General features: G+C 42.7%; 1 pseudogene; it reads right to left on the minus strand.

The window, feature by feature from the left end:
- Window positions 1-483: 483 nt before the first annotated feature.
- On the minus strand, window positions 484-6,486 carry LOC127781322 (uncharacterized; annotated as a pseudogene).
- Window positions 6,487-8,024: the final 1,538 nt, after the last annotated feature.

Here is an 8,024-nt window from a genome sequence, read left to right on the forward strand (position 1 = left end):
CAAGCTATTGATAGAGTTTGTTATCTTTCACATATTTTACAGCCACACATAGAGTATGAAGCAGAATAATATACATATATAATTCGGAAGCACCTATATATATGTACATTGACAAATTAAATTCGACCGACGACATAATATTTACAAGTATTTTGAATGAATTACAAAACCCTAGCTATATTAAACGCCTGCTCCAGTTAGACAGGGATTCGTTCTCCGGCAAGGCCAAAACTCCTTCGTTGTCGAAAAACTGCCCAAGCTGATGTGCGCACTCATGGTGGATGAAGTAGCACATGTCCCGCTGAATGTCTTCAATGGATCTATCATCGAGCTCTCTTTCAGACTTGGGGAATTTTGGAAGCTGCATCAGATCATGATAGAATTAAGGAAATTAATTATTCACAATAATACAAGTTAGCGACTAATTTAACAAGTGTGTATTACTTACCTTGTCGTAATTCGCACAATATTTCCTATTAACCCTTAGGAACTCACAACAGTAATATCCGCATAGTATTGTTCCCACCGGTTGCTTGTGACACTTTCAACATCAAATAATTATAAGATATATTAGGTTATTAAATGGAAACACACAAGCATTTATGAAAATTAAGTAGCACTGTTTGGCATCCATATGTACTCACCGGCCACTTATTGAGGACGAATATGCGTTCTCTTGAGTTTTTGCGTTGTCCGCCTCGCTGATAATACCTTTTAAATGCACTGTTTGTAGATATAATTAATTTACATTCGTCAGATATTAAAACACATCATGCTAATATATAACTTACAGATCGATAATTCTTAGAAATTCCTGATAGGTCTTGCTATCTTTATCGAGAGAATCCAAGACGTTGACTTCATTGTACTTTGGATAGAGAAGAAAGACTATCAAATGGTCACTGCAAACGAAATTGTTAGTCGAGCCATGATTATATGTATATACTCTTAGTGCATATTACAACTTACTCAAAGGCATATGGGGCATAAACACACTCCTTGTCCTGCGTAGATTCAAGCGCCATAGCTATGTACGTAGCGACATCTAGCACCTTTTCCTGATGCCTTTGTGCTATGTAAGATTTCCTCTCGTCGGGAATCATCGCCTTGATGTGTTCCGGTAGCTTCTTTTCGTCTAGCGTGTATGTGTGGTTCGGCTTACTTATCCTGTACAGGTTTAGGTAGGCGACAGGTTTTTTCATCTCTTCAGCTTCCACGTAATTCATCCTGCCAACAATGGATGATCAAATGAGCTACGCATATAGGTGTAGTGATTTATTAACATGTTCAAGTCTAGAACTTACAGACACCAGATGGCAATTAAATTGGCGTCCAGCCTCTTCCTACGGTAGAGGGGATGCATATCGGAGAAATGGACTTGGAGTAGACAAGGACCGCTCCAGAAGATGTTCTCCCCCACAGCAACTGTGAATGATGAAATGCCTTTCATGGTGCTTGCCCTAATGTACCAATCGTGCCACCTTCTTAGTTGCCACGGTCCTTCTCTTAGTTGCCAGTCGTAAATGAATGGTTTGCCATTCTCAAATTCGTGTGGCACGTCTGGGGAATTGATATAGTTGAGATAGTCATCCATGGTTTGCTTGAACCCTTTTAATTTTCTTTTATCAAATTCGGCATTTATGATATCTTTCTCCCTTCCTCGGAATGCCGTTACCATATACTGTTTCTTGGACGCACTTTTTGCTTTGTGCTTGTGCGTCCTTACCATCACTGGCACATCGGCACCCTTAGATTCCTCTGGTTGCGATGGCTCTGGTTGTGATGGCTCTGGTTGATCGGGCATTGGCTGTTCAGGCACCGCTTCAATTTCACCCGCCGCTAGCTTTGTAGGCTTTGCTTGTACAGGCTCTGATGGTTGTGCGGGAGACATTTCCCGTATTGCTAGCTATGATTGTCGCTTTGCAAGCACTGATTGTTCTTCTGCATCCTTTTCAGTCGGAGGTGATGCAACAGGAGGCTCTGATCCTGGAGGTGATGCAACTGGTGGCTCTGGTCAAGGAGGTGATGCAACAGGAGCCTGTAATCCTGGAGGTTGTTGACGGTCGTTATCGACCAGTTTCGACCGTCAATATTACCCAATTAATAAAGACTGGCTATGCTTGAAATGCATTATTCCATAAATAAAATATTCTATTCCATTATATGCTTGGAAAACTAACCATGCAGGAGAAGCTATCAAAATGGAGGAGAATCGACAGTACAACAATCGATCAATCAAACAGACACTGTCGAGAATCAGACTTGTGGATAGATGGGCTGAGAACTCAGATATGACATGATCAAATAAGCCCAAAATTCCATGTTCTGAATTAAGGGACAAACGAGGAATCCACCTGCCGAATTGTGGGCTGATTGGGCCTGGCCAGGGTTCGGCCGAACCCCCTGGTTCGGCCGAACACTAGCTGGCCTAATCCAGCCCATTTTCCACCGGCAGTTATCTACAGGTATCCCATGACGGTTGGGAGCAATTCTACCGGTAGAAATCGTCATAAGCATGGACACATGGCACAAGGAGGTGAAAGATGCTCTTTGGACACTTCATCTTGCCACTTGTCATGAGGAGAGCAAAGATGCTCCTAGGATGCTTGGAGCATCTCCACACTCCCAAGGCACCTCATGGGCTATAAATACCCCTCCTCTCATTTATTCCCTCACACACCTCAAGAAGAAGATCAAGAGCTCTCCCAAGTTAGTTTAGTAGTTCTAGTGCTAATGGAGTAGGAAATAGAATAGTCTTCATAGTCCTCGAGTCTTCAGGAGAATTCGGGTATGGCTCTAGTAGCTTTTCTCTTCTTTTGTAAGACTTACTGAATTAATAGAATATTCTTCTTTATACACTTTCGGTAATTTATTCCATTCATATTACTTGAGTGCCGACTTTAATTTATACTTGAATCAATACAGTCACGTATCTAGCTTTCCAGATAGGTGTATTGGTGTGGGTTTAGTGTCCGATTATTCGGTTGCTCTATGTGGGTTGCAAGGATGTAGAGTAGTATTTAGTAATGTAAGCGCGGTGCTTAGATTATTACATACCATTAATTGGGGTTATATACTGCGGATGAGAGGTGGGCCGCTGATGGTGATAGCTCAGTACGGGTATTCCTCCGCACCGGTATATAATCCTAAGTTAATTCCCTAGGGAGGGTACTCCTCCGTATTTAGCCCCGGTTGTATGGTCATGACGGGCTGTCGTAAGGAACTCGGCAGTCAAGGGTGGCTTCTCGAAACACCAGGAGGACATTGGGTACGGGGTATTGGTTGCATGACTGTATAATAGCAAGTATAGACTAAAGATGTATGTATACTAGAAGTACAGGAATGATACTTTTCTTATTCTTTCTCCACTTAACTTAGACTATATTTTAGCGAGAGTAGTTCTTAGTTATTTCTTCTATGTGTCACCCTACCCTTTGAACTGAATTAACCCCTGCATAGACTTTGACGTATATAAGTAATATATAAACTATTAGCATAGTACTCTCTTATCATATCTTCCCTTGGGATAAAATAAATACAATACCTTGGAATACTCTCGGGTGAAACGCTACAATGGTATATCCGTGCGCTTGCGGATCATATCTGTGACCATAATATACCAGGATTATTTCTAGTGCTATTACTGGGAATTATATTCCCAGTAGTGTCACTAAGAAATACCAACAGAGGTGATGCAACTGGTGGCTCTGGTCTAGGGGGTCAAGCAATAGGACTATCCCTCGGACTGGCTATGACTGGTGGACGCGACGGTGACACTGGTATCCTTGGTGGACGATCAGTTCCATCCATTGACCCTAGTTCAATATCATTCTTGTGCCATAGTATGAATTGGTTGACGGCATCTCCAAGGTACACAATCTGCTCAGTAGTTGGAAAGTCGAGCTCGTGCATCCGGTAAGCCTCAATGACCGTCCGGACCTCTACCTTGGCGTAGTCATCCAGAATGTCTTGGCAATGAAACCTGCGGCCTGGTATGAACCTCCCAGTTGCAACAAGTATTTTCTTTCCCGCCCTACCGACCAGAATCAAGAGCTTGCACGGAGTATCCTCCATTACATCATCGAAAGGATAGCTCGGCTCAGGCTCTAAAACAGCAGCTAGATGACGAAGATTCCTCGGTGACTACTTGCGTGCAAATATCTTCCTCGATGACGGCCTGAGTTTCCTTGCCCTTGTCACCCATGGGTTGCTCTTGGGTGGGTTTGTCGATTGATATCCTTTGAAGGTGAATTTATGTTAGTTGCGAAATGGAATCATTTTCTTATTGTAAGCCCGAAAAGAAGGCAAAATTTAGATACTAATTTTGTACTACAACTATAATATTGTTATCGCCAACAAACTCCTTGATCGCTTAAAGCAATCAATGAGATTGGTAACGACAACAATATTACAATCCACCAACCCTGACCATTTCAAACTACCTAATTAAGTTCCTTAATTATCAAAGAATGACAGATTTCGAAGTGCATGGAAAATTTTGGTGTCTAGGTCGGTTCCGTCCATGGACTACCCTGACCAATCCAACAAAATTTCCCATGCACTTCGTATTCTATGATGGCTTGATAACATAGGAACTACATTAAAAGTACGGCCAATCTATCAATTCATCCATTTCAGCTAAATTTCAAACCCTAAACCTAATTAAGTTCCTTAATTAGCAAAGAATGACAGATTTCGAAGTGCATGGAAAATTTCGGTGTCTAGGTCGGTTCCGTCCATGGACTACCCTGACCAATCCAACAAAATTCCCCATGCACTTCGTATTCTGTGATGGTTTGATATCACATATAACATCTGACATCTCAATAACCCCTAAGTCCCAAAGTTTACATATCCCAAAGTGCACATATGAAATATGAACTACATCTCACATATGAACTACTTATGGACAAAGTTCATGGCAATGTAAATCAGATTTCATTTAGAACATATCAGATTTCAGAATTTCAGAGTATATGAAAATTTCACCCCCAATTCCTGCATTCAGAATTTCACCCAAAATTGCATTCTCTCATATTTCAAACACTCATTCTCTCAGATACTACAACATTTCATTGCAAAACCATATATATAGCCATACATCACTGGATTTCAGAATTTAAATCACACTTGCAACAATCTGAATTTATATGGAAAAAAGAGCACGATGATATATATGCAGTTTCAGTGCATCAGTCAAACAAAACAGCAAATAAAATCTATCCAAATTCATCCATCCATCAACCAATTCATATTGCACAATCTGAACTTATATGAAAAAAAAATAGCAACAATCCACAAGTTTCAAACTAGCTACAATCTGAACTTATATGACAAAAAATAGCAAAATTTCATATGCAGTTTCAGTTCATAATTCCATCCAAAAGTTCATCCAAAATTCTGAATAGGGCTAGCTATAGATATGACATCTCAATAATCCCTAAGTCCCAACTACATCTCACATATATATCATTTCATCAATATATATCAATTACAGATTACGAAATGGGGTGAAAAAAAATATCATTTCATCAATTCATCCATCCATCAACCAATCACTTCTGATTCAAAAGGGAACATAACAACATATAAAGCAGTATGCATGTCAAAATGGCAAGTTTTAAATCACATTTGCAACATTCTGAACTTATTTGAAAAAAAAAGGTTACAATTATATATATATGCGGTTTCATTTAAGAATTCCATCCAAAATTTCATCCAAAAGTTCGTCCGAAATTCCATTAACTACTGCTGCAACTATAAATTATAAAGTTCATCCAAAATGCCTTCTGCCACATATTGCAAACCCCCCAAATATTTCTGCATTCCCCCAAATTTTACCAACCAATTTGCATTCATCCAAAATTGATCTCAACCATTTGCAACATTCAAGTTTTAAATCATCTATACATTCATGTTTTTAAATCACATTTGCAACCATTCAATTGCAGTGCCATCTGCCACATTGCAAATTCCCTGCAAACCCCCCAACCAATTTGCATTCACCCAAATTGTGCCAACCAATTTGCATTCACCCAAAATTCATCTCAATTCAGTCATTCATCATTCATCAATTTTCATCACCATTCATCAATTCTCAGCATTCATCAGCATTTCCAGCATAGGTAGGATGCGCAGAGGAGGGGGATGTACCTGGAGGCGTGTGACGATGGCTTCGGCTGCCCGGCGAGTAGCGTAGGCAGCGGCGGTGATTCCTGATGCGGCAGTTGAGAGGAGGAAGAGGCAGAGAGGAGGTCCCGGCGGTGGCGACGATGGTCTTGGCGCGGCAGCCGAGAGGAGGAAGAGTCGGCGGGGAGGAGGTCCCAGCGGCGGTGAAACGGTCCTGGCACAACAACGAGTCCCGGCGTGGCTGAGGAGGAGAAGATGGGGTTAATCAGAGAGAAGATAGAAGAGGGGAGGCGGAGGACGTGGGCTCACCATGGTGAAAGGAGGCGGCGACAACGTGTCCCTGCGCGGCGGCGGCATCCTGGCGGTGGCGGGGGGACGGCGTGGACGACGAGGACCCGGCGGCAGTGACTCCCGAGGTCGAGGCGGCCGGCCGAGGTGGAGACAGCGTGGACAACGAGGACCCGGCGGCGGCGACTCCCGAGGTTGAGGCGGCCGGCCAAGGTAGAGGCGGCATGGACGACGAGGACCCGGCGGCGGTGATGACTCCTGAGGTGGAGACGGCTGGCCGAGGTGGAGGCAGTGTCGACGACGAGGACCCGACGGTGGCGGAGAGAATGACGGTGGGAGCTGGATCTGGCGGTGCCGATGCCGGCAGAGAGGAGGAGGAGGAGGAGGAGGAGGCGCGAATGGAGCAGCTGTGTCCGAATGGAGGATGGCGCGAATGGAGGAGGAGGCTGCGGCGGTGGCGGGCGCTAGGGTTATCGCTAGCGGCGGTGCTTGAAATTTTGGCAGCCTGGCGGCACAAAATTTAGGGTTCACGCCTCCGGGACTTAGTAAATTTTTCGCTCGCGCGTGCTAGCTACTTATAGGCGAAGAGATTTTCGCTGGCGGAGGAATGCACCGACCGCTAGCGAAAACATTTTTGCTGGTGGAGGATTCCATGGACCGCTAGGGAAAAGGGTTTTCGCTAGCGGCAAGCTTATGTGGGCCGCTAGCGAAAAGGGTTTTTGCTAGCGGCACTCTTTTGTGGGCCGCTAGCGAAAACAGTTTTCGCTAGCAGTGGGCTAAGCCGGCCGCCAACGAAAACCCTTTGGCCCCACATGTCATTCTCACTTAAAAAATAATTTTATTTATTTTTACACAGATATGATTAATTTATCAAAAAAAATTAATAAGATATGATATTATTTCTTATCACTTTTTTTAATGTTTGCACTTGATATTTTTTTAATGCATATAAATAAATTTATACCAAACTATTTTTTGATCCAAAAATTATCATGTCACCATATATATCCATATACAAAAATTCGTCATCCATCATTGTCATGCATTATAATACAAATAAATTCATCGATACGTCCAATATGATATACATAATAAATTAGCATCTAACATTTTTCCCTACACCTTCATTTCTCATGTATGGCTTCAGCGATTCCCCAATTGATTCTTCGACACGTAATATCTTGTTTCGAAAATCTGTGAATAATGTCATGTTCTCATATTGATTGTATGCCTCGACATCTTCGACATCATCAACTTGCAAAATCCTTTGTTTTCTCGAAATAACTATGTCTTTCTTCAAATGACATGGGTCTGTCACATAGAAAACTTGAGCGACCCAATCGGTAAGCACCCATGGGTCATCCTTGTGGCCTACGTTGTCGAAGTCGACAATTGTCAGCCCAAAGTTGTCCACAAACACGCCGGCTGGGTGTTTCACCCATCGGCACCGAAACAGTGGAATCTGCATATTTGGCCCGTAGTCTAGTTCGCAGATTTCATCTTCGAATCCATAGTATGTGCTCTTTTGCCCAGTTGTGTCGATTGCTTCTACTTGAACGCCACTGTTTTGGCATGCACTCCTTTTGTCTTTCGCTTTTGTGTAAAAT

Source organism: Oryza glaberrima, chromosome 8 (assembly GCF_000147395.1).
Source record: "Oryza glaberrima chromosome 8, OglaRS2, whole genome shotgun sequence".
NCBI classification, from domain to species: domain Eukaryota; kingdom Viridiplantae; phylum Streptophyta; class Magnoliopsida; order Poales; family Poaceae; genus Oryza; species Oryza glaberrima.